This window comes from Theropithecus gelada, chromosome 13 (genome assembly GCF_003255815.1).
Source record: "Theropithecus gelada isolate Dixy chromosome 13, Tgel_1.0, whole genome shotgun sequence".
Classification (NCBI taxonomy): domain Eukaryota; kingdom Metazoa; phylum Chordata; class Mammalia; order Primates; family Cercopithecidae; genus Theropithecus; species Theropithecus gelada.
The window spans coordinates 7,102,910-7,123,429 of record NC_037681.1 but is presented as its reverse complement, the minus strand read 5'-3'; the positions used below and the strand labels follow the sequence as shown (position 1 = coordinate 7,123,429).

Below are 20,520 nucleotides of genomic sequence, written 5' to 3'. Positions count from 1 at the left end.
TCTCTCTGGGCCTGGGTTTCCCAAGTGTCTAATGAGGGGTTGGACTGGAACTGCACATGGAGGCCTCACCGTGGACCCTGTCCGACTCCTCCATACTTGGTGGGTGTATGGGATGTGCTCTGGGTGCCCTTGGGCCTCCTAATGAGTGGACATGTGTGGACTTTGAGGGGGATGCCTGGGCCTCATGTCCATGGCCACACATGCACACAGGGTCTGCATGGGCCCCAGGTGGCAGGTGCACCAGAGCCACACTGCACAGCACATTGCACGGTACCAATGGTTCCTCCAGCGTGTATCCCACATGTCCCCTGATTCCTGTCTCCTGCAACCAGGAAGTAAGCCAACCTTACTTAACCACATGGACTTGGGGGAAGGGAGTAGTTCCCCAAGAGGAAACTGGACCTCTGTGACTACTAGAAGTGGCCATGGATGTGGGACCGGTGAGAGCCCCAGATCTTTATAATCATGCCAGTCGCCTACACCCCTGGCTCTTTTGGAGCGTGTGTCTCAGGGAAGGGCAGGACTGGTCCCAGCTCACAGAGATTCAGGGAAAAGTGAGTACCTCAGCTGGAGTTAGATTTGTCTACACACGCAGAAAGTTCAGAACAGTTGTGGCATAGACCAGAGAGAATGCTTTCTCTCTCCTGTTAAAGAACTCTGGAGGTGGCTGTCCATGCTGACCTGGGTTGTCCCCATGGCCATCAGCCAGCACCTGTCCTGCTGTCCCAGAGTCTCAGTAGCTGACTTCTGTCCTCAATGCTGTCTCTGGACCCCAGAGGGCTGTGCTTCAGAAGTAGGCAGAGGAGAGAAGGAAGGACCGAGACCCGCTCAGCTGTGTGAGTTCCAGGCAAGCAGCTTCCCCGAGCCCCTCACAGTGCCTCTGCTCATGCCCAGTTAGCTTGGACTTGTTCTGGTCACCTTAGCTACAAGGTAGGTTAGTTAGCAGCAGTAGCCTCTTTGCTTGGCAAATTGCTGCCCAGGATAAAACCGAGCCCTCTGTTCTTAAGAAAGAGGGAAGTATGAAAATCCCGCGTGAAGACCAGCGTTGTCTCCCTACACTGAACTGCAAGATGAAGGGGAGGGACTGAGTTACCCTTCGATAAATTGGGAATTTATTTGTCTAAAACAGACTCTCTTTTCTTGGTATTTATTCATTGAAGAGAGAGAAAAAGTCACGACTCTTAGCCGGGATGTGTGAGTAGGACGGCTGTTTTCAGTGCCTAAGCAGGACGATAGGAAGCAATGTGTTGGCTTCTACCTGCCTGTAATTTGTAAGGAGCTCTGAGAAAATCCTCTTCTGTTTCATCAATGGGGGCAAGGCCAGCACAGGGGTTTATGGAGACGTCTAGGCAAGCAGCATGTTCCTAGAAGCTAAGACTAATTTAAATCTCTGTAAACTAAAAAAGTAGAATGCTTTGACCCCACCGTTTTGACTAGAGATACTTTAATTCTCATAGTGAAGACTAATAATACAAATAATGCATGCAAAATGGATAATGGTTAAAACTGTATGTGGTACAACTTACGATGACTAAAAATTGTTGGAAGAAAAAGATTTTGGAAAATATTTTGTTGTGTTTAATTTGATCCAGAAAAGTTGACTTAAAGAAATACTGATTCCTGAAGAAAACTTACAATAGCAGAATCTGTAGTCAGTTAATTTTGATGTGGCCCAAAATGAAGTCATTTAAATAAAAAATCAATAATCCTGATACAAATAGTTCTGGTGAATTAAAAATAAGAGTCAATGAGCTAGAGGCTGGGCCTGGTGGCTCACATCTGTAATTCCAGCACTTTGGGAGGCCGAGGCAGGTGGATCACTTGAGACCAGGAGTTGAAGACTCACCTGGCCAACATGGTGAAACCCTGTCTCTACTGAAAATACAAAAAGTAGCCAGGCATAGGTGAGGCATGCCTGTAATAACAGCTACAAAGGAGGCTGTGGCAGGAGAATGACTTGAGCCCGGGAGGTGGAGGTTGCAGAGAGCTGAGATGATGCCACTGCACTCCAGCCTGGGTGACAGAGCAAGACTCTGTATATATATATTAAAAAAGTGGATGAGTTATAATTGGGTTTCTATCCTGTAGTTTTATAAAATGGATCAAGGTTTTAAAATGTCTGAATAAAATTTGCCCTGGACAGCTGCCCAACCTTGACCTGCTCAATCTCTTCCAGACCTTCTGCCAGAAAGGGGGCCTGTTGTGCACGCTTCAGGGTAAGCTGCAGCCCTAGGACTGGATGTCGTTGGCCAGACCGCTGCAGGACCTGCAGACACTACTGCTCATGGCTCTGTGGCAGGCCTCCCGCTGCCCCCACCACTCCTATGGCCTCTTCTTCTGCTACCGTGTGGAAGCCCTAACCCTGTGTGGCATCAATAGTTTCCACCAGTACGAGTATGACCTGGTGGCAGTGGGCAAGGCTTTGGAGGGCATGTTCTGCAAGCTCAACCACCTCCTGCAGCACCTGCACCAGCCGTTCTTCCTCTACCTGCTCCCCACCCTCTCTCGTTTCGTCTCCATCGGCCTCTACTTGCCTGCCACCGACTTCTGGCTCCTGGTCCTTGGTTTCAAGGCTCTGAAACTGTGGATGCAGCTGCCTGAGGCTGGAGCGGGCCTGGAGGAGCCCGGGGGGGGGTCCCTGGCCCCAGTGTCCTGCCTCCCCCAGCAGAGGGTGGTAAGCCCTCAGGTCCCAGACAGGGGCTGGATGGTGCGGAAGCTGGTAGCCCTGATCTGCCTAGCACTGCAGCTGGGCTGCATCATCCTCACCAATTTCTCACTGGACTTCTTGCTGGCTGCCACTATGGTGCCTGCTGCTACGCTCGCTGAGCCTCATGAGCCCCGGACCCTCTATACTGCCCTGCTGGCGCTGACAAGCCCGGCGGCCACGCTCCTTGGCAACCCATTCCTGTGGCAGGAGCTGCAGGAGGCACCACTGTCACTGGCTGAAGGCTGGCAGCTCTTCCTTGCAGTACTGGCCCAGGGTGTGCTGGAGCACCACACCTAAGGTGCCCTGCTCTTCCCACTGCTGTCCCTGGGCCTCTACCCCTGCTGGCTGCTTTCCTGGCATGTGCTCTTCTGGAAGTGAGATCTGCCTGTCCAAGGCACCAGGCTGGGACAGAGACTCCCCAAGGACCCCATTCTACCTCCTTCCGGGGAAATAAACAAGTGCCTGTTTCAGCTGCTTTAAAAAAAAATGCGCTGGAAAATACTTTGTTAACAAAAAGATTTAAATATTGGTATAATTCTGATTTAAATGTTTTATTTAGCACAGAATCAAATATAGCATAGGAACAAAGTTTTCTGAGACAAAATGGCTGGGTTAAAATGGGTTTAAATGTCTAGAAATATACTTAGCTAAGTTAGCAGTGTGGTTAAGTTTTTACTTATTTTGTTTTTGAGATGGAATTTCACTCTTGTTGCCCAGGCTGGAGTGCAGTGGTGCAATCTCGGCTCACTGCAACCTCCACCTCCAAGGTTCAAGTGATTCTCCTGCCTCAGCCTCCTGAGTAGCTGGGATTAGAGGCACTCGCCACCACGCCCAGCTAATTTTTGTATTTTTAGTAGAGATGGGGTTTTGCCATGTTGACCAGGCTGGCCTCGAACTCCTGACCTCAGGTGATCCATTCTCCATGGCCTCCCGAAGTGCTCGAATTACAGGCATGGGCCACTGCCTCTGGCCAAGTTTTTTTTCTTTTTTCTTTTGAGATGGAGTCTCGCTCTGCCGCCCAGGCTGGAATGCAGTGGCGCCATCTAGGCTCACTGCAACCTCTGCCTCCTGGACTTAAGCAATTCTCCTGCCTCAGCCTCCTGAGTAGCTTGGATTACCGGCACCCACCACCACACCTGGTTAATTTTTTATATTTTTAGTAGAGATGGGGTTTCACCATGTTGGCCAGGCTGGTCTTGAACTCTTGACCTCAAGTGATCTGCCTTCCTTGGCCTCTCAAAGTGCTGGGACTACAGGCAAGCCAATGCGTCCGGCCCCGGGCCAAGGTTTTAAGCAGATGAATTAGTTATATTGTACTGAAGTACCAGATGACTCCCCCAGATTTCATTGACTTCACATATTTTGGGCCCACCAGAGCTTGCTGGCTGGGCGTTCAGGATAGAGGCTGCTCCCCTCTGCATGGCCATGCAGGAACCCAGAATCTTTCCATCAGGTGCCTTCGGTCATCTCTGGGACCTCCTCCCACCTGCATCTACCGGTAGAAGGGGAGAGTGTGAGAAAGGCATTGGAGGCTTTTGTGGGCCAGCTCTGGAAGTGGCTCACGTTAGTCCATTGTCTCCCTTTGGCAAAAGCTGGTCATAGGACTACACCTAACACAAGGGGACTGTGAACTAGACTCTTTCTCCTCCCTCCCTCCCTCCCTTCCTCCCTTCCTTCCTTCCCTCTTTCCTTCCTTCCCTCTTTCCTTCCTTCCTTCCTTCGTGAACTAGACCCTGCCTCCCTCCCTGCCTCCGTGCCTCCCTGCCTCCCTCCCTTCCCTTTCTTCATTCATTTATGGTTTAGGCCCCATAGCGTACAGTCCTCTATTAGAGTGAGGGTCCCGAGGACCAGCCCCCATATATGATGGGTCCACTTGAGCCTCTTTAGGCGCCCCATGAGGGAGTGATATTTTGGGTAGGGAGACAGGGACCTCGTCCGGCCTGACACCTGAGCAGGGGAGCCGCCCCAGTCCCCACCCCCACCCCAGCAGAGGGCGGGGCGCGAACCGGAGTCAAATCTCTGGCCGGGTCCAAGGGCCTGAGCGCCCGGTTTAGGCTGGAAATGGTCTAGTTCTCAGAGGTGGTCTGGTCCCCAACCAGTCTCAGGCCCAGCCCCAGCCCGGCACCACCTGGAAGGTTCAAGTACGTGGAGGAGAGGAGTAAGGCGGACTTGGGCGTATGGAGAAAGGGGTGAAGGGAAAAAGAAGACTTGCTCTCAGGAGGGAGCGTGGCCTAGGGGCGGGAGCCACGGGTCCTGCAGCGGGCGTGGCCGACTGTGCGGGAGGTCGCGGATCCACCGTGGGCGAGACCAGGCCCCAGCCCCACCAGGGCGCGGGGTGCACGGCCAGGTGGCGCCCCAGCAGCTCCTGGTGAGAGAAGACCTTGCAACAGGCGGGGCAGGGCGCGCTCTGGCCGGTGAGTGCGCATGTGCACATTGAGCGAAGTCTTCTGCGTGAAGCGCTCGGCGCAGACAGCGCACTGGAAGGCGCGCACGCCGGTGTGCGTGACCGTGTACTTGAGCAGGTAGTCGCGCAGCAAGAAGGATCGCCAGCACACGGCGCACTGGTGCGGCTTCTCCCCCGAGTGGATGAACGTGTGCTTGGTGTAGTTTTTCTCTGAGCTGAACGTCTTGGGACAGTGGCCGCACTCATAAGCAGGTGGCTCGGCACCTGGAGTGCGAGCAGAGGTGCCTAAGGGGGCTGTGGTGGGAGCAGCACAGGGAGCCGGGGCTTCCCACAGCTGAGTGCCGGGGGCTGCCTCGGGTTGGAGTGTGGGGTAGAAGGCGGGTGAGAGGGCAGGGCTGGCCCGGATGGTGCTGAAGGGAGTGGTGCGGGGGGTCCGGGAGCTCCCAAGTGAAAGGGGAAGGGTGCGACAGGCGGCCCTGAGGTCTTCACGCCAGGCGGGCGGGGTCCAGCCAGTATGCAGTCGGGCTGGACAGGGGTCTCGGTGGGACAGCCTTCGGGGACAGCGCCATCTGGAAATACGTCCTCTGCTGCCCCAGATCCCCGAAGAAAATCCCTCCCGCACCACTGTAGTCAGCGAGGCCAGTGGGTGCAGGGGACTCCTCGCACGAGCTGTCAGCAGCAGCAGTGAGGAAGCCGGCAGCACAGTCTGGGAAGGAATGAGGGGCCTGGCTCTCTCCCGGGCCGCCACCTTCGCCGTGCTCGCCATCGGTCTCATCGTCAGTTTCTTCGTCATCGTTGTCACCTCGGTCGTCAGGGGCCGCGGACAGTGAGGGATCAGCACAAAGCCCCTCGGATTTGGCAGGTGTGGGGGGCGCAGGCAGCTGCAAACGCGCAGGCTGGCGCTGCTTACAGCTGTGCGCGGCACAGGGGTGCCCCGGGGGTGCGCAGCCAGCAGGTGGCGCCGGCGGCGACGCAGCTGCGCAGGTGCCCGTGGCGGGGGCACAGGGGTGCGCAGGGGCGCGGGTGCAGAGGTGCTTGGGACTCGAGCGCCTGCGATAATCTGTGTGCATTTGTGATAACTGTCTGTATGCGAAGCACCGACGAAGCCGTGTGCACCTGCAGGGCTTCATCTTGTGCCACAAGGAGTGAACTGCCGTACAGGAACTCGACTAGCTGGCGCATCGTCTGCACGGGCACCACCGAAGGTACACGGATCTCAGAGTGGCCAAGTAGCAGCTTGTCTTGGAAGGAGGGCGAGCCGACTGCCAGCCGCAGCGATGTGCACGCAGCGAAGCTTCACGAATGCACACAGTCACGTCGCTGAAGTGCCCACCCAGCTTCTGCCCATTGAGGGTCTCAAGCAGAGAGCTTGAGAAGTTCTGCGGGTGTACAGAACTTCTGTATGGCGCACAGCCTCTGCAGCCGCCAACTCCGACTCCTCTTCAGGCTCCAGGCCCGGCCGTGGCCGCCTTCTCCTCCCCGACTCCAAGGCGGCACTTCCGGGCGCTTCTCTATTTTTATACAGTTTTATTGAGATATACTTTACATGCTATCCAGCCCGTCTATTGAAAGTGTACCATGCAAGGGGTTTTTGTATATTCAGAGTTGTGTAGCCATCACCGTCATTTTAGAACATTCATCACCTCAGAAGAAACCGTGTGCCCATCAGCAGGCACTGCCCATTTCCCCGATCTGCCCCGACCTAGGAAATCCGTAATCATTTTCAGTCTGTGGATTTGCCTGTTCTAGACCATTCATATAAATGAAGTCACACAACACTGGGTCTTATGTGACTGGCTTCTATCAAAGTCTGCAAAGTTTATTCATGTTCATGGCATGTATCAGTAGCTTGTTACTTTTTAGGTTTGACTTCTGTTACTTACCTTCACCATATTTTATCTCTTCTGCAGTTTGTGGGATTTAGGTTGTTTCTACCTTTTGACTATTGTAAATAATGCTGCTCTGAGCATTCACATACAGGCTTTTCACATGATTTCATTGCTCCAGATCTAGGAGTGCAGTTGCTGTATTATATGGCAACCCCCTGTTTCAGTTTTTGACGAAGTGCCAGACTGCTCTTCAAAGGACAGCATCATTTTATATTCCTGCCAGCAATGTCCAGGGGTCCAATTGCTACACATTCTCACAAACACTTACTGTTATCTGTCTCTCTAGTTATTGCCTTCCTGATGGATGTGGAATGCTTTCTCATTGGTTTTGATTTGCACTGTTTAAATGAGTTATAAGATTGGGCATGTTTTCGCGTGTTTATTGGCCGCTTGTATATCTTCATTGGAGAAATGTCTATTCAGATTGTCTCTCCATTTTAAAATTGTGTTATTTTCTTTTTTACTATTGACTAGTAAATGTTCAAACACATATATGTGTGTGTGTGTGTGTGTGTATATATATATATATATAGAGAGAGAGAGAGAGAGACAGAGCCTTGCTCTGCCACCAGGCTGGAGTGCAATGGCATGATCTTGATTCATTGCAACCTCTGCCTCTGGGGTTCAAGTGATTCTCCTGCCTCAGCCTCCTGAGTAGCTGGGACTACAGGCGTGCACTACCACACCCGGCTAATTTTTGTATTTTTAGTAGAGACGGAGTTTCACCATGTTGGCCAGGATGGTCTCGATCTCCTGACCTTGTTAGTCCACCCACCTCTGTCTCCCAAAGTGCTGGGATTACAGACGTGAGCCACCATGCTCGGCCCAAACATATTCTTATACAATTCTCTTCTTAGATATAGGATTTGCAAACATTTTATCTCACATTGTAATTATTTTTTCATTTTCTTGAAAGTCTGCTTTGATACACGAATGTTTGTGATTTTTATAAAGTACAGTTTATGTATATTTTCTGTTATACTTGTGGTTTTGGTATCATATCTATAAAATCATTGCCTAACCCAAGGTCACAAAGTCTCAGTCCCATATTTTCTCCTACGTGTACTAAACTTTTGGCTCTTATATTTAGGTCTTTGATCCATTTAGGGTTAACTTTTATAAATGGTGTGAGGGAGGGGACTAACTTCAGTCTGTACATGTGAACATCAATCTGTCCCAGGACTTTTTTTTTTGGCAACATAAGCTTTATTCAGGGAATTTATGTACAGGGAGCCCAGGAGCAGCAGGCGAGACAAGAAATCCCCTCGTGTTTGTCAAACGCATGCAGGTTATATGATATTCTTCCCAGAGCAACCTCCACTTAGCAACCTCTACCAAGAAACCCCCACCTAGCCCAAAACAAAAGGGCTTGGTTCCTTGCATGACCTCTGATCCAAGGAATGTGCCAGCGCTGAAGTGTTCCTTATAGGTATGATGTAAACATTTGGATTAGCCTTTTGTTCAGCTGGGAACACTGAACAAAAATTCACCAAGGAACGTACAGTCATTTTCAGAAGATGCTTGAGTTGTAGCTGTCTGACAGGACAAGCCAAACCTGCACTGCACCCCAGCATACCTTTGAATGGCCCTCAAATTCTCACCACACTGTTTTTCTGTGGTTTCCCTGGGGCCAGTTTTGGGGAAGAGCATTGCTGCCAAACAACCCAGCAGCAATATAAGCCACAACAAAGGATTGTAAATGCAGTTGCAATTACACTAGATACAAAGTTCCCCCATGTGTCTGGGACTTGATTAAACCATGAGGTGATGGGACCATAAGACAAAGACTATGACTGGACTCTGGTTATCTAAAGCCAGCATAGCCTGTATTATGTTATGAGAGTAGTGAGGGCTATATACACAACATTTTGTTTTAATTAATGCACAAGTTCCACCCTGGGCAGAAGTTATGTGATTTTAGGTCATATGTCCTGGGTTACACAGTTTTGCAGAGGAACACACCTGACTCGATGGTTTCTTCATTGAGAAGATTAAAAGGGTGATGAGTATCACAAAGGCTGCAGCCATGTGTTTAGCCAGGGCCTCAGTTGCCACTCTGTGATTATGGTTGCCACTTTGGACATAAACGTGGCCAAAGGGAAGAACCACCAGGATGCACGTTTCTGTTGATGTCTACCTTCTACTGTTTCCCAGTAATTGAGGGTCGTGTCTAAATGGGGCACTATGTGCTCTGGCCATTCAGGATGCCCTGAGGTGCATCTGCCAGTCTAATTAAATGGCAAGTAAGGCCAGGTGTGGGTGCCGCAGGCCCACAGCCATCTGCATGGGGAGGGGGAGGCACTCATATGTAGGGACTTGTTCTACATCCCAGCTGTGTGTCATTGCTTTAGTGTCCCAGGACATTTTTGAAAAGACTATTTACTGCCCAGTGAATTGCCTTGTCTCCTTTGTCAAAGTCATAACAATTACTGTCCTCATTTTTGTATCTGGTCACATGTTCCTAGTTGGTAATTATAACTACCTTCTTGCACTACCCATTCTGTATTCCTTTAGCTTTCAGCAAGAAACTCAGTTGGTCTTGGTTCGTTATATGGGATGATGACCCAAACCTGCCTTCCTGAAGGAATTGGGCCATTGGCAGCTGTGCTTGAATTGAGTTGTTGTAGTTTTCTGTTAAATTAATCGCAGGGCATGGTAGTAGGTAACACTGAAGACACCCTAGAAGATCTCCTGTATTCCAAAAGTATTCTTTCTTTCTTCTACTGTGGAGTAGAAGCAATTTCCCCTTGGTAGTCAGGATCAACCACCCCTGCCAGCATGGTAGCTCCCTTCTTTGCCTGTTTATTCAAGGGCATGAGGAGCTCAGAGTGGACAGGGATTATCTTAACTTCTAGTTCAGTAGAATCATTTCTTTGTATTCTGTGGGATGCACTCCTCCTTTTGGGATCAAGACTTCTAGACCAGCAGAGCATAAGATTGAGGGACAGGAAATGAAAATTTTGCTAGTGTGTCACTAGGGGTAATAGTGATGATGAGAACCAATTTGTGTGGGAGACCACAAGGATGGATAAGGCACTCTGTAAGTCTAGACAGTAGTGTAATTTTTATGAAGTACAATTTATCAGGTGTAAATTGTATGGTGACAAGAACATTGAGGGTAGGAGGGGAAATTCTCGTACATAGTGTCTGTTTCAGTGAGAACGAGACCCTGCCCCTTCTATGATGGAAGTGGTTCAGAGCCACAGCCAGGTTTCCTTGGGAGTGGAAGTCCATGTTGCAGAGCCCAGGCATCACCTCCGACCCCGCCACCATGGCCACTGTATCCATGAGCCCATTGAGCAATGACAGGGGTGGCTGGGGAAAGAAGCTGAGTGGTGTCCACACAACAGGTCATCCTATCTGCTTGATTATTGAAATCCTTCTCCACCAAGGCCACATTTACATAGCACTCAATGCACTCTTGCTTTTGATTTACTATTTTACTAGGTTGAACCAGTCCTAGTGCCTTATAATTGGGTTTTCCTACCATAATTGTCCTCCGTCCATAGGTGAGACAACGAACGTAGGGATGCTGAAAGTTGCTGAGTATGTGTCTATTCCAACCACAGGGTGGGTTCAGGAACACATTGGATCCACTGTGATACAGACATGAGCTAACACTCCATCCACCAGGTGACCTCCATAAGTCCCTACTCCGGTGGACCACAGTGATGTTTTTGGTCTCTGGAATTCCTGCCAAATCAGAGCGAGTGTCCAGTAATTCCCCAAATATCTGAGAATTTTTTTTTCCCCCAAGTCACAGTCATTCTGGCAGAAGGCTGTAGGTCCCTTTGGGGAAGACTGAGAGAAAGATTAACAATGTAAAATTTTGGCAATGTGGCAGCGTACTTCCCCAAGATCACCCAGCCTCCCCTTCACTTAAGGGGTTGTGAGCCTGTGAACTGGCTCAAGTCTGGGAATTGACTGAGGGTTTTAGATCTGTGTGTCATTAATTTGAGTTAGTCTTCTATTCAGTTGACCTAGAATTCTTCATTTTTTAAAGAACAAGTAAGACTTTGGTACAGCCCATTAGCTCTCCCCTGTGGATACCGTGGACTGCACAATGTTGTGGGTTTCTGTGAGTCAAACCATTCTGACTGCTGCTTTAACACTGCTTTCCACTGTGGTGATCACACTTACCTCATCTTTGATGATTAAGGACAGCTCATGTTCCCTGCCACCCCAGGATTCAATTATCCTCGTTTTATTTAAAGATCCCAGTCCAGTAGCAGCAGTTCCTGCTGTAACATTTTGCCTACTGAGAGCACAAGCTCAAAGCTCTTCCAGGATACTGGGCTCCTCTCACAATATTCTTTCTCATGATCGTTGTGAGAAGTATGTTCTCTAAACCCTCCAGTGTGAGTGAGCAGGTCTGACATAATAAATCCAATCTTCCTCATGTGCACAGGAAAGTTATGTGCACAACCTTCCTGTGCACATAAACCAAGGAAGTTGTGGCATCTCAACTTTGTGTACCTTAGGTAAACTCTGATTCTGTTTCAGCCAACCAACCAAGCAACCAAAGAAACAAGCAAACAGCCAACAAATCAACCAACAAGCAAGCAAGCAAGCAAGCAAGCCACAAACCGACCAACCAACCAAGAAAGCAAGTAAGCAAGCAACAAACCAACCAAACAAGCAAGCAAGCAAGCAACAAACCAACCAAATAGCCAAGCAAGCCATGAAGCAACCAATCAAGCACCAACCAACCAATCAGGCAACCAACCAAGTAACTGATCAAACCAACCCTTGGAGCCCTTTCGAGAGCTTTGACCTGCAACCCTGAATCCAGAATCTCTGTTTAGTGGGCCCACATTAATACATTTAGCCTAATCCAACTTTATGTTACTTCTGCCATTGTGCCACACACTTAATATCCATTCCCACATTTACTCTCCAGATTTCTTTCTGTATAAATTGCGTGTGTGTGTGTGTGTGTGTGTGTGTGTGTGTGTAGAAAGAGATTGTCAACTGAAAAATCACACAATTTATAAATTTAGAAAAGAGAGCTTTATTTCTTATAAAGGTTTGCAGCCTGCAAGGTGGCCATTATGACAGGCTGGGAAGTGTGGCCTACAGCCAAGGCCAGAGGCAGGCACTTCCAGGGAGGGAAGGAGAGGACAGGAATTTGAGCCGAATGAGTTGGCTACATATACATATTCAACAGGATATCGGAGAAGCTATATCATTTTAATGAGAATACTCATAAAAGAGGTTCTAACACATGCGTATTCAATAAACATGCATGTTCATTCTGGGGTGGAGACTTGACATTTAAATGTATTATAATTAGGCCCTACACATCAAAAAGTGAAGCAGGGACATGAAGGTATACAGCCTCTGTAAAGGCACAGCCTCTAAAACTGGCCAGAACCAGTTCATGGAGGATGGTCTCTTATCAGGAGGAAGTTACTGAAATCAGTACCTTGTCCACTGAAAGCTGTTGTTAAGGTTGGTGGGGCAGGAGGTCAGTTACTCAGCGCCTGTGAACTGGGTGAGTTGTAATTGTTTTAATCCTGCTTCTCTCACGGCCAGTGCTTGCTTGGCTGCTAGAGAAAAATAAAAACCATGTGGTAGTTAGAACCTAGTTCATTCGTTAAGGGTAGGGTGCAAGACTTAACCCTTTCCTGGCATGGCCCTAGGTCCTGTTTATAATTTGGGGTCTTATTGCCACAAAGAGTCTGTTCTGTCGGTCTCACGGTCTCTATTTTAACTTTAATGCTTTTCAGTTGTTGGGTCTAAACCATAAGAGGGAGGGACGTACAGGGAAGTATGTCTGACCTCCTGCCCTGTGATGGCCAATAACTCAATTTTAAGATTTATTTGATGTTCGTTGGCCAAGAGGGGGTCTGTTAAGTTGGATGGGGGGCTTAGGATTTTATTTTTAGTTCTCAAGGAAAAGAATTTAATCTGTTGGCCCCTGTGACTGTGGGACTAACATGGCTATGACCTGTGGGACAGACTTCAGGCTGGCCCCCAGGCAAAATTCTATGCTGTAGTAAATGCATCATACACATTTGTAACAACATGTACATAACAATGTCACAAAATTCTTTCACAGTGACACCTAGATGAGTGTTTTATTGAATAACTGATGATATAACCTAGCTCATTTGATGCCAAGACTGACCATCACCACCATACCAAGGTCATCACTGATCAGAGGCTTTACCCAAGAAGGGGGTAGTGTGCAGACCCAGCAGTGGGGAGGAAAGGTGCTGCAGAAGAGATGGGTGCCCACATAGGCCCCTGAGGGGACATAATGCTCACTAAGTGGTAAGTATAGACTTAATGCAGACTGTTAGTTTATGCCCTGTGCAAACGGGACCCCATCTACTTGAGAGTCCAGGGTCTGTTTGGGTGGCCGGGATAGCCACTTGTGAAGGTAGAAAGGAAAATAAGCCACCAAATTGGTAGCTTTCTGAGAAATAGACATCGTGCTTAGAATCTCCATTTTCCCCACAACCCGGAGGAATAAGTATTGTCATCTGCATTTTATAGCTGAGGAATCTGACTCAACAAAATTAAATTACTTGCCTAAGCAATTAGCAATTAACCAAGTCTGACTCAGAAATGCAGTTGTTGCCTGTTCATATCCAGCCCCTATATTGGGGTCAAGATCTGCCCTGTTCTCAATGCAGCAGGTCACACTGGACTCCCAACACTGAATCTGGCTCAAGGGGACATCAAGCTTGACTGGGTCATGGGGCTCAGGAGCATCACTCTCAAAAATAGCAGCACAGGAAGAGGTGATGGCCCTAAACAGCATTTGCAGGCAGATTCCATGTTAATCATAAAGGTCAGGACTCTCTCATTGTCTGTCTCTATCTCTGTCTCTCCTCTAGGGCTGACCCCACACTGGACACCTCTGCATCCATGTCCATCACACACCACAGCTGCCTTTTCTTCTTCTGCCTGCTCATGGGAAAGTCCCCTCCTCTCCTCCGTTTTCTTCTCTTCCTGCCCTATCATACCATGCACTTCTCTTCTCCCTTTCCTTAAAAAACCACCATTAACTTTAAGAGGAGGGAAAGGGGTAGCTCTGGCAGGAAAAGCCAGAATCCCCTCTAGACAGCAGAGAGAGAGAGGAACGGCTGCATGTTTTCTCCCCCAGTCCGAGGCACTGGGTCTTGGCTGGGGTGCAGGTTCCAAGCTGTTCTCCTGCTGTGTCGGTGAGTTCTGGTCAACCTGCAACCTCCTGATGTGGCCACTGCAGTTCGAGTCTTCAGGGACTCCCCATGGCCTGGAGTGCTTTGCCTTGCTTACACGGGAGAGGAGAATAGATTTATAGAGAATATCATCTAAATCCAACTTGGCCATTGTCTGACCACACTTGCCAGATGGCTGTAGTCTAAATCTACCATCGTAGAAAGACGGGGGAGCTTGGAGCTGCACAAACCCAGGTCTGGAACTGGCTCCTTACCTTGGAAGGTGAATAATCCTGGCAGGACTCTTAGCCTCCCTGGGCCTCAGTTTCTCTATCTGTTTCATGTGAATGAGGATCTCTGCTGGGTGGTTGGGTGATGTGGGGGCTGTGTGGAAGCAGTCTATCAATACAAGCTGAAATAGAAATATTTCTCCACAGAGTATGAAGGTCAAATGAGAGAATACACTTAAATTAAATGGAAAATTAAAATGGCAAAAAAGACAAAGCTGTACTGAAAGTTCCAAGCTTCTCTATAAGGAGCTTTTTGACTATGAAGGAATCCTGTACCCGTTCCCCCTAAATATAAAACAAAGAGTTGAAGGAGGCAGAAGGGAGAGTGATGCGTGATGGGCGAGGACTTCGCCTGCTGTTGCTGGCTTTGAGGATGGAGGAAAGAGGCCACAAATCTAGATGCTGGAGCCCCTAGAAGCTGGAGAAGGCAGGGACCTGATTCTTCCCTTGAACCTCCAGAAGGGACACAGCCCTACCAGCACCTTGACTTTAGCTGGGTGAGATCCTCTTAGGACTTCTGGTAACCAGAGCTGTAAGACAGAAATGGAAGCCACTGAGTCTGTAGCTGTTTGTTGCAGCAGCAATAGAAAACGAATGCAGAGCCCAAGAAATCACTGGTGATGAGATCGGGAAAGTGGGCTCAGGAGGTCTGGATCCGTGATGAGATGGTTAAGTGGGCTCAGGAGGTCTGGATCCGTGATGAGATGGTTAAGTGGGCTCAGGAGGTCTGGATCTGTGATGAGATGGGGGAAGTGGGCTCAGGAGGTCTGGATCTGTGATGAGATGGTTAAGTGGGCTCAGGAGGTCTGGATCTGTGATGAGATGGTTAAGTGGGCTCAGGAGGTCTGGATCTGGGGTGGGAATCTGGAGTGGAAGGGGAATTCATTTGTTCATTGTCTATCCTTTTGCGATGATTGAATTTTTTAATATATATATATATGTGAATATTCACAATAAAAGTTTTTTCCAAAATAAAATAAAAGAAACAAAAGGGGCTTTTTGCAACCCAATTCCCTTCTGTGTCTGAGCCCACTTGCATTGAATGAGTCTTTCTGCTAACGTCCTTATATTTGAGTGACAATCTGAATGTCAGTGACCAGTCAGAGCAGAGGCAGACCTTGGAGTGGGCAGGGCGTCCTGAGGGCCCTGTTTCCCGCCATGAGGCATAACCCTTTAGGCGCCAGACCATGGGGAGGTCCAGGAGTTGCAGGGGAGGGCCATGCATCTGCAATGGCTCTCAGGGGGCTCCCGGTGGTGGCAACTGATGAACCTGCACAGTGGTGCTTCAATATTGTCACAACCCTGCTGTCTCTCATGCCCTCGAAAAGCATTTCTCTTACCTGTGACAGACTTCCTATGCCTAACAGCTTGCAAATATGTTCCAGGTTAATGAGAATAGTCTCTCGGAGTCATACCTTCCTGCTTGGAATCTCAGTTTCCCCAACTGTCTCCAGAGAGGTTAGGCTAGAAGGCCCCTGAGCCTCAGACCCTTTATTGCCCTCCTGTCACCCAGACCTGACCTGGGTCTTGCATCCTGGGTGCAGTATGACAGGGGTGGGCAGGGGCTGGCTCTGGGCCAGAGGACCCTTTCTGATGGACTTCAGTTGTCGGCTTTCCAGGGGAGACTGATCAACCTCGCAAGAGTCATAAGGTGAGCAGCAGTGGGCAGATCCATCCCCCTCATCTTAGATTTATGGGGATACAGAGGGAAGGAGGAGACGCTCCAGGAAGACTGGCGGGTGGGAGTACCAGGTTGAAACCAAGGACACCTTCCTGGAGGAGTGGCTGTTTGAGCCAGCTCTGAGAACAGGTGGGGTCTGGACAGGACTGGAGAAGAGGAGGGGGTTTCCTATGAGCAAAGACTGGCCATCACCCCATCCAGCACCCCCACCGGGCCCCTCCGGCATCCCTGTCCAGGCCCTGTCACCACCCCGTTTTTCCCTCTAGCCCCAGGAATGCAAAGTAACCAAGAAGGTCCGCTGTTCCAGTTGGCTGCAAATAATTATAACCTCGGGCCCAAGCAGCACTTAGGTCCTGGTTTGGGACCATGAAGCAGCTTGGTGAGACTGTAAGGCCAGGGCAGGAATTGGGACAGTAGGATTGTATTCTCCCTGGGGGCCCGCCTCGGAAAGCCTGTGGCTGTGTCCTCTTGGTCAGCATCAGACCCTATGGTCTGGCAATGCCTGGGACACCCAGACCTCACTCTGGACAGGCCCTGGGAGGGGGCCCTGGTGAGACTCCTGGTAGCCTCACAGCCACCCTTCTGTCCGTAGCTACAACCTGTCATGCCAGCTGGCGGCTCCCTCCCAGTTGGCTGGGAGCACAAAGGCCAGGAAGACAGACATCACCCACCACAGGGGCCAGTCAAGGCCTGAACCAGGGTGGGCAGAGGTTGGCTGCCTTGGGCTACGGATGGGCTCAGGGAGTCAGACAGCAAGGGACTAGCCTCCAACCCTACTGCTGACCAGCCCTGTGACTGGGGAGAGTCATCTTACTTCTCTGGGCCTCAGTTTCCCCCTCTGTGGAGTGACACTAAATCATCTCTCAGGAGACTGGGATCAATAGGGCCCTGGCGATTGACCAGGCACTCAGCACATGCCTGGAGCACACAGTGCAGGGGCTGTGGTGGGCAGGTGGTCTGAGTCGCTGGGGGAGGTACCCGTGTGTGCCTGCCCTTCCGACCAGCCACCAGGCCCTCAGGGCAGAGCCCACTACCAGCAGCGGCTCACACCCCGAGACCAGTTCAGAGGTGGCCTCTACCTTAGCGGCAGGGACACCACAAACACTTTCAGCTGGTACTAGGGCGGCTTCTCCAGCTCCCACGTGGAGAGGGAGCCCACCTGAGTCCCACTCACGTGGAGTCTCATGCCCCTGAAAGTGCCATTCACCACCGGCCAGGCTCAGGAGGCCGCATGAGAGGGGGGTCACTGGGGAGGAGATATGGGGGGAACAGAGAGGGTGGTTGAATTTTTGTATAATAGGCAGTGCAAGTGTTTACCATTTGGGAGGGGAAATGTTTGTTATTATCAACAATGCCACACTTGAATATTATACTAAAATCCAGTTTCTCTATAACCTGGGAGTTGCTCTTTTGTTCTTTCTTTTCCTGTCTTAATTAAAATGAGATGCAGACTCTCACGGTCCACAGTCGATTAAGACATCTTGCAGGGCCATCAGGTTATGTCTTGGAGAGCAGGGTTTTAGTACCATCAGCCTGGCAAGGAGCCTGGCCTGCCCCTTAGAGCTCCTGGGACTGCGAGATTTGGCACATTCACAGGGCACCGCTACAGCCTCTGAAACATGCTGTCTTTAAAGACATTTGCAGGCTGGACGCGGTGGCTCACTCCTGTAATCCTAGCACTTTGGGAGGCTGAAGCGGGTAGATCACCTGAGGTCAGGAGTTCGAGACCAACATGGCAAAAACCCATCTCTACTAAAAATATAAAAAATTAGCCAATTGTGGTGCCTGTAATCCCAGCTACTCGGGAGGCTGAGGCAGGAGAATCACTTGAACCCGGAAGGTGGAGGTTGCAGTGAGCAGAGATTGCACCACTGCACTCCAGCCTGGGTGACAAGAGCAAAACTTCGTCTCAAAATAAAACATAAAAAAGACATTTGCAAGGACCACATCCTCACCAGGAATGGTGCCTGCCTTTCTACAGTTTTTCAGGAAGAGGAAACATTTTCTGCTTCTCTCGCTGAGGTTTCTTTGAACCACCCATTAGGAACCTATGGATTTCCGCATCAAACACTGGGATTCCCTCAGCACTAAGGGAGGAAAATTGCAAACAGAGCTGAAAGTGCAATGTGGAAAAGCCAGGCTGAGGAAGGTTCTTAGCCAGTAGACCAAGGGCAGGAAGGACACTGCCTCATCAGTGTCCCACTAGGGAACTTGTGGTTCTTGTCCTCTGACCTCAGAATTCCTTGTCATGTTTGTTTTGCCTCCAAGGGAAGGCTTTGCATTGCAGAGTTTAAGGCTAGAGTGGGCCTCGTGCAGTTAACGTTAACCCTCTCTCTCCTTCGCTGGCCGAGGTGAAGTCCGGGACCATGTAGTTCTGATGTCCACTCTCTCGGTGGATCACCCGTTCACCTACCTCACCTGGCAAGCTGGGCCTTAGTTTGGTGACAGGCATCTTCTACCCACCTGGGAGGCAGGGTTCGACACTCTGTCTCTGACCTTGTTTCCATCCTCTGCCACCTCTTAGGCAGCCAGAAGGGGTTGTCCTGCCAGCACCTGGGCTTTGGCATTCCTCGAGCAGGTGGAGGAAGTTTCAGGCACCTGGCTCCTCAGGTGTCTGCATCCAGGTGCTCTTCAAGCCTGCCCAGCAGGGCTCTCTTGATCCAGCTGGAGCTGCCAGAACTGGCTCATTCAGAAATGTGTAGACTTTGGCGTCAGGGGCTGCTTTAATTTGCACAATTTCCAAATACCTCTTTTTTCTTCTTTTTTCTGATGAGTCATCTCCCTAGACTTGCATTTTAAAGAGAGAGTTTTCAGGTTCTAGAGAAGACATGGTAGAACATTTATATCTCAAAGGCACAGAGCTGAGACTTCAGGTTTAGATACCATCATTTGCCTAAATCAAAAAGGAGGATGTAGGTAAAGTTCTGGTTAAGACAGGATGGCCAGGAAAAACACCTTAAACAAAGGGACGGCTTGCTTTGCTGATTTAAGCCAACGGCTTCTTTATGGTAAGACTTCCCAGCGATTTAGTCCTCCCTCTCTTCCAGTGCACAGAGACATAACCCTCTTTACAAATAAAAATTTTCTCTATAGATGTAAATTTATCTTACAAAAATGTTTCAAAATAACCAGATGAAAACTGTCCTTATGCCAGAAAGACTTTTTTTTTTTTTAAATTAATAGAAACGAACAGTATTTGTTGTATTGACATACTTAGGCTTAGACCTATGTTTAACAAGAAAGCCTAATAATAGCACGGTGGTTAGACTCTAGCCTATTTTTCCAAACCATCATTTTATTATTAAGGAAACAAGGGATCAAATACCTTTTATTCATCTGATATGATCGTTTTAAACACATTCCACTAATAAGTCCCATTTGGAACAGCTGAAAATCCTTTAATAAAAGCTTTTTAAAGATGAGCTCATGGGCTTAGTGTACGTTTCACAAGCTTAATTAGGTCAAATGGAAGGAACTCAGATGAGTAGTTGCCCAATCAGAGCCCGTTATTTCTACGTCACCGGCCCCCCTCATGACCTTGAAACTCCACTCTGACCTAATCATTGCAAAGCTATATATAACAAAGTGAAAGGATTAATTTTCATTCATCAACCTCTCAATCCCAGGTTTTCAAAGAAAAAAACCTATCTAACGAATACTTACCAAAACCAGACAGGAATATCAGAGCCTGCCTACTTAACAGTCACATTTGTTCCACTACAGCCAGGTCGCATGCAATTACATCATTTGGTTCTTCATACACTCTAGAACTGACCAGGACAGAGTTTAGCGCAGAAAAACTATAAGAAATAAGTTCCTAAACATAGAAATTGCAAAGTTCACAAGGGTATGAAAGAAACTAATGTAAATGTGAGACTCCCCTCCCTTTGTTTTAAAGAAATTGACATTCTGTGAAAATACACACAATTTTTACAGACAAATACATTTACAAGTTGTTTTTATCTTAAAAATTGGGGATATTTCATATTTATAACTAATTATTGAGCCTTAAGTTTTCTTGGCCATTTCTAGGCTAATAAACTAACAATCATTTAAACTAAGCCAAAGTAGAATAGATATAAAAGTCCTGAACACTTCAGCTTCCTATTCTTTAAGAAGTATACCCGGGGCCGGGCGCGGTGGCTCAAGCCTGTAATCCCAGCACTTTGGGAGGCCGAGACGGGCGGATCACGAGGTCAGGAGATCGAGACCATCCTGGCTAACACAGTGAAACCCCGTCTCTACTAAAAAAAAATACAAAAAACTAGCCGGGCGAGGTGGCGGGCGCCTGTAGTCCCAGCTACTCGGGAGGCTGAGGCAGGAGAATGGCATGAACCCGGGAGGCGGAGCTTGCAGTGAGCTGAGATCGCTTCGCGCCACTGTACTCCAGCCCGGGCAACA

At 49.1% G+C, this 20,520-nt stretch overlaps 2 pseudogenes across 1 annotated transcript; one reads left to right on the top strand and one right to left on the bottom strand.

The window, feature by feature from the left end:
- Positions 1-1,884: 1,884 nt before the first annotated feature.
- Positions 1,885-3,194, top strand: LOC112604856 (annotated as a pseudogene). The gene has a single exon (XR_003115293.1). The product of XR_003115293.1 is annotated as a glycosylphosphatidylinositol anchor attachment 1 protein pseudogene (transcript).
- A 1,650-nt stretch (positions 3,195-4,844) lies between these two features.
- Positions 4,845-17,612, bottom strand: LOC112605335 (annotated as a pseudogene).
- Positions 17,613-20,520: the final 2,908 nt, after the last annotated feature.